Raw genomic sequence first — 6465 nt, 5'->3', positions numbered from 1 at the left:
TTATTATAGGAAGAGTCTGGTCAGGCCCTAGGAAAGCATACTTCAAATTAGATGGCAACTCCTTAAGATCTAGCTTAGAGGGCTCAACTATGAAAGATTTGGGAATGGAATTAGAAAGGGGTCCTAAGGGCTCCACAAGTATGTGAAGACTCAAGACTTCAGAAAAGAAATTTTCACTATTATCATCCAACTCATCCATACACTCTTGGAATTCTGAATCAAAATCAATATCAAAGTTGGTAATTAAATCATCAGAAAAATCCAAAAATTCCTCAAGCATATTGATCTCTTCTTCCATATCTAGTTGCTTGCCTATCCTGAACATGTTAAACTCAACAGTTTGATTGCCAAATGATAACCTTTGGAAATCATTCCGGCAATTGATTAATGCATTACTGGTATCTAAGAATGGTCTTCCTAGATTTATTGGGATCTCATCCTTGGTTGAGAAGGGCTTAGTATCTAACATAATGAAATCAACAGGGAAAATAAATTCCCCCACCTTTAGTAAGACATCCTTAACCATCCCTTTAGGAATCTTAATAGACCTATCTGTCAACTGAAGAGTAGTTCCAGTGGCTTTCAATTCTCCTAATCTTAGTTGCTTGTACACATGGTAAGGTAAAAGATTCACACTTGCGCTAAGGTCAAGTAAGGCATGCTAAATGTAGGTGTTACCTATGACACAAGATATGGTAGGGCTCCCTAGATCCTTATACTTGGCTACTATAGGCTGAGTAATTATGGAACTAATGTTACCTGCCAAGAACGCTTTTTTGGGCACACTAGTAACACGTTTATGAGTACACAAATCTTTCAGTACCTTTGCATAGGCGGGGATCTGGGATATGACATCCAAAAGAGGGATGTTCACTTCTACCTTTTTGAAGACTTCTAAAATTTTATCCATTGAAGCAATCTTCTTTTTGTTTACCAAGCGATTAGGAAATGGGACAGGAGGAACATTAGGACTATTAGGGATTTGCCCTTTTTCAGAAAAATCATTTTTGATTTCCTCAACCAAATCATCTTTAATTTCAAAAGAATCTTTAGGTTCATCAGGTGAACCTGGAACTAGAGGCACGCTTGTGTCCTCAACTGAAGGAGAGTTAACAGGAGTAATAGATGGGAAAGATTTTAGGAATGCTCTGTTGGTACTCTCTACCACTCCTAAGGGCATAAACAATATTACATTGGTTAGAGGGCCCTTGTTAGATATGACCTTGTACTATATTCAGTGGTGCATTAGTTGGTGCTTGTGAACTAACAGGCTGATGATGCCTAAGGTTAGGCTCTGGTTAACTAGGTAAAGTTCTTTTCTCCGTCTCACGCATAATTGAGATAACTTGGGTGAGTTCTCTCGTAAGATTTTGATGGCTTGTCATGAGGAGGGCATATTTTTTTTCAAGTCACTTATTCTACTTGCCTCTCCAGTATTGGTAAACCCAGGGGGTTGCTGATGAGATGATAGGAGAGGGGCCCTAGGAAAACTAGCCTGAGGTCCTACATTTGACCTAGGAAAAGTATTTTGGAAGAAAGATTGTTGTGCAAAGGGAGGCCTTTGGGGTCCAGGTTGACCTTGATTATGAAAATTGGAAGGCCCTACTTGGTTGCCCTGATTCCAAGAGAAATTTGGGTGTTTTCTCCATCCTGGATTACAGGTGTTACTATATGGATTATTCTGGTATAAAACATTAACACTATCATTAAAAGTGCCCCTAGAGGTGTTGGGGCATTCTTTTATGACATGTCCAGGGGACTAGCACCAAGCACAAATCTTAACCAAATTGATTGATGATGGCTCTCTAGGGAGAATAGCCTCAATCCTCTTGATTAGGCTATCCAAAGGGGCTTCCTTGACTACTATCCCATCCACAAAATATCATTTTCCTCCTATGGTCCTTTCACTCTCTTGAGTTGATTCCCACTCACGGGTTTTGTCAGTTAAGTCAAGTAAGAATTCCCATGCCTTTCCTTCATCTGTAAAGGATGTGAATCCCTCAAGGCACATAGACTCTATCATTTGTTTAGTTGGGTAATCAATACTCTCATAAATTATTTGATATAAATGCCATAAGTCTAGGCCATGGTGAGGGCATTCTTGGAGTAGATCCTTGAATCTCTCCATAAGTTTGGAAAAGGACTCACTAGGCTTTTGCCTAAATTGAAGGATATCACTTCTAAGCTTATTGGTCTTATGAGTTAGGAAAAACTTCTTAAAGAAGACAACTGTGAAATGTTTCCATGAGGTTATGGAATTTATGGGTAACCCATACAACCACTTCTTAGCTTGGTCTTTCAATGCAAAAGTGATAAACCTAAGTTTACAGTATCATCAGAAAGCTGTTGGATCTTAATCAGAACACATACCTCTTCAAACTCCCTTAGAAATAGGTATGCATCCTCAGAGGTCAACCCATGGAAGTGGGGCAATATAGTGATGTATTGAAATTTGAGTTCAAAATTATTACCATGGGCTTGTGGTAGAACTATGCAAGAAGGTTGGGCTGTTCTAGTAGGGTAAAACCTATCTGTCAGAGATTTAGGTGGAGGGTTTTGCTATTGGTCTCTCATATTGAAGGGTTTTAAAGAGAGCAAACGAATAGGGTCACTACTTGTTGGATCTCTTCTTTCTAACCGATTCTTAGTATTACGTACCCACTTAACACTTATGCAATAGAAAACTACTCACAACTAGAGTAAGACAAGCACAAAAGAATCGATAGCAATTTTTTTTTTTTTGATTTTTGGGAGCTTACTGGCAAGGATCCGGGATTGCTCAAGTCAATTCCTGAGGTACTGCTACAGGACGAAACCTATCTTTGTCATCCTATGAGGCATGGTGACCTCCACTGATACAACTATTATTGCAAGTTGATCTTCTCTGGAATTCAATAAAAGAAAAGGAAAAATAAAACAAAACAAACAAAGCACTCCGATTTACCAAAAGAAAGTGAAAAATAACATAGAATTGTCTCCCCGGCAACGGTGCCAAAAACTTGTTTGAGATTTTAAAATGTAACTGTAAGCGTATGGATCAGTGTAGCTACGGGTCGAACACAGGGAGAGTAGCCACTTTATTTTTTTGCTTCTTTTAATAATACAAAAGTGAACCGATGTATCTAAAATAATGACCTAACTATTCATCATCTAAGAATTTAAACATGCAAGCCACGCAATTAAAATTAAATAAATAAATAGCTGAAAATAAACACCCCACGTAATTAAAAAGAAATGAATAAAAAAATGCTGAAATAAAAATAAAGAAAAAGAAAGGGGATAAAGCTAGAGAGAGACTCACAAGTAGGTTCGTCTACTAAGCCCGAGTGATGCATCATAATATGAGCTTCCCTACTTGACCAGAGAGTCACTCTTACAAGGGTTACTCTATTTGGCTTTAGGGAAAGGGAGACAATTAAAATAAAAACAATAAAATGATGGTTCTATGGCTAGGAGGGGCAAAACCAACACATACACTAGCCATGAACCTTGGGGGAAAGGGATAGCAATAATGTAATGACTGAAATTAAAATCCTAAATTAAAAAAGAAAGGGTAGTCAGAAGAAGGAATGAGAGGGGGGAGAGAAGACTACTGAAGGAGTCTACTTATTTGAACTTCAACCCTTGAACTGAAAACTTAATCGATTTGAGATACTACTAGTACTAAAAACCAGATCTGGAATAAACCAAATCTGAAATTTCTAGTACTAGAGAAAACAAACCTGAAGAAAAAAAAATTGAACTTGAAAGACATGCTTCATAGCTAGTTCTTGTCACCTAGAACTAAGCCTAGAACTAGAACTTAAAAATTACAACTTCAATTGTTTAAACAATAAAAATAAAAGACTGAATCAAAAAAAAAAGTGCTTGCATTAATTGAATAAAAAGAACTTACAAAAGCGTTTAAATCATAAACCTAGAACTTGAGCTAGAGAAAGAGAAAACTAGAGAAAGAGATAGAGAAACTAAGAAAAAACCCTAGAATAAGAATGAAGTGCCTCCCCCCCTTGTGTTAATTTTATTATATAGAGAATAGGGGAGGGAAGCCAAAGATTTTAGCTTCTTAAAAAAAAAAAAGATTTTTTTTTTTTTATCTTGTTGATGAGGTGGAGGAGAGAGAAGATAGAGAATTGTAGGAAGTAGGAAATCTCCAACGATTTTGCTTCCCTTTTCCTTTTTTTTCCTTTCTTATTTTTCTCCCTTTTTTCTATTTTTCTCTTTATTTTCTTATTTCTCTCTCCTATTGCATAAGAAACCCTTTGGCCGACCTCCTTTGAGTGATGAGTAGGAGAGAGACAATCTTCTAAAATAAAAACGTCAAGCAGCTAAGAGATTCGAACTTGAGACCTCCTAATAAGTAAGGGATTTTGCACACCATAACTCACCAACTATGCTAGGTAGCTGTTGTTACAAAAAATGAATCTTCAATGACTTAAGTATGTGATCCATCGATCTTTGTTGGCATTTGGAATATTTCTTTTACCGTTGTGACAACTGCAGATGGGCTGGTTCTGCATCTTGATTCAGTTCTGATCCTTTATTCTTTTTCTGGCCTGAAAAGAAATCACGTGTACGGTTGATCAAATGAATATGTACTTGCAATTGAACACATCCATCTTGCTCAGAATTTCATTCTTTTTGCAACCATGAAAAGAAATAGGACCTCTTTACCTGTAAAATTGGAGATATAGTGCCCGATATTCCTTAAGGCCTTGAAAATATAAAACCTGCAAAAAGAGAGTAAAACCCAAGGTAGCTCCATTCTAAATTTGTAAAATGAATGTTTTAATACACTAGATTTCACACATAAATGTGCTCATCGCCATTCAAACCGGCAGTTGCCACTTCAAATCGGAAGTTGTCGCTTGTTCTCTATCGGCTAAGTCTGATATGTTCTTGTTCATCCAGAATTGATCCTACTAACTGGTTGAATTTCTCGATAAATCCAATAGTTGCCAATTGCACTCTGCCATCAAAATACTTGTCAAGTTCTGCAAAATAGAATTGAACCGGTTGTTGCTAGTTCAAACCAGTAGTTGGCGGTTGACCTCTGCTTCTTGGCCTATTCAGACAGTCTATATGAAAATGATCATATCTTTCTCGAACAAACTTGGGTTGAGATGATTAAAGTTGTATTGGATTCACAACTCAATGCTCTATCATTTTGTGGAAGAAATCATCTTCAGATATTGTAACATAAAATGACTAAAATGCCCATGAACATGAACCTTGCTGGAATCACAGCAATTAATACTGACATGTTGTAAACAACATGTATGCAAACTTGTTCGGGTCTTACTATTTAGTCATTTTGGCATCACCTAGGGTCATTCTATTATCTAACCTTATCAAGGTTATTAATTTACCTCGTGGCCCACTTTTCTTGCTGATCCTTCCAACACCGTTGGCAGTAGGTAGAAGTATATGTTATGTCATTCTTCCCTTCCTAGCATTCCACTGCTGCCAACCAAGCTAGTGTTGGCCTCTCCAATTTCTTACTCTTGTTCATTCATAGCCAATATAAAGAGGTAAGATTTGGAGTGCTATAGTTTCCCCCCTTCTTACAAAAAATTTTATCCTCGAAATTTATAAGAGTTACCTGATAAACCAAATAGTTTTGGGTACTTCTCCTTCACTTCATGTTCCCTTTCCTAAGAAACTTCTTGCTTAAAATGGTTCTTCAACTTGATCTTCACATATGGAATGGTTCAACTCTAGAGTTGGTATTCCTTCCTATCATAGATTCCCTCGGGCTGTTCTTCATAGCTTAAATCATCATCCAACTCCAAAGGCTCCATAGCAGGCAATATATATGAAGGATCTGGAATATATTTCCTCAACATAGAGACATGGAAGACATTATGAAATCTATCTAGTTCTAGAGGTAATGTCAGTTTATAGGTCGTCTTGCCAACACGATTCAAGATCTCAAAGGGTCCTATATACCTTGGACTTAGTTTACCTCTTTTTCCAAATCTCTTGATGCCTGTGATAGGTGAAATCTTCAGAAATACTTTTTCACCCACCAGAAACTCTATAGGCTTCCTTCTGTTGTCTGTATAACTCTTCTGCTTGGATTGAGCTATCTTGATTATTTTCCTGATCATATCTTCCTTCTCACAAGTAGCTTGTACCAACTCAGGTCCCAAAATTCTTCTTTTTCCCACTTCATCCTAATACAAGAGAGTTCTACATTTCTTTACATATAGAGCTTCAAATAGTGCCATTTTGAGGGTAGAGACCGGAGAAGAGTGGACTATGCATCCTTGTCCTCTCTCCCATTTCTCTCTCTACTTTCATGGGAATGGAGGGGTTTGAGTCGTCTGTGCTTTGCTTGCGGGCCCTGCTACACTATATCGCCGCATGGAGATACGTGGAGGCCTATTTCGCAAGAGTATAAAATTTGTCATTTGAGATGGGGGTTTTGATGATGGTCCAATTCAGGGATCGGGATCGAGATCAGGA

At 37.6% G+C, this 6465-nt stretch overlaps 1 non-coding gene across 1 annotated transcript; it reads left to right on the top strand.

Moving 5' to 3' along the window:
* Positions 1 to 2081: 2081 nt before the first annotated feature.
* Positions 2082 to 2188, top strand: LOC122064234. The gene has a single exon (XR_006135623.1). It is a non-coding gene; the product is annotated as a small nucleolar RNA R71 (small nucleolar RNA).
* The last annotated feature ends 4277 nt before the right edge of the window (positions 2189 to 6465 follow it).

The sequence above is a fragment of the Macadamia integrifolia genome, unplaced genomic scaffold, assembly GCF_013358625.1.
Source record: "Macadamia integrifolia cultivar HAES 741 unplaced genomic scaffold, SCU_Mint_v3 scaffold1570, whole genome shotgun sequence".
Taxonomy (NCBI): domain Eukaryota; kingdom Viridiplantae; phylum Streptophyta; class Magnoliopsida; order Proteales; family Proteaceae; genus Macadamia; species Macadamia integrifolia.
The sequence above is the reverse complement of the archived record's forward strand: the minus strand, read 5'-3'. Positions and strand labels throughout refer to the sequence as shown.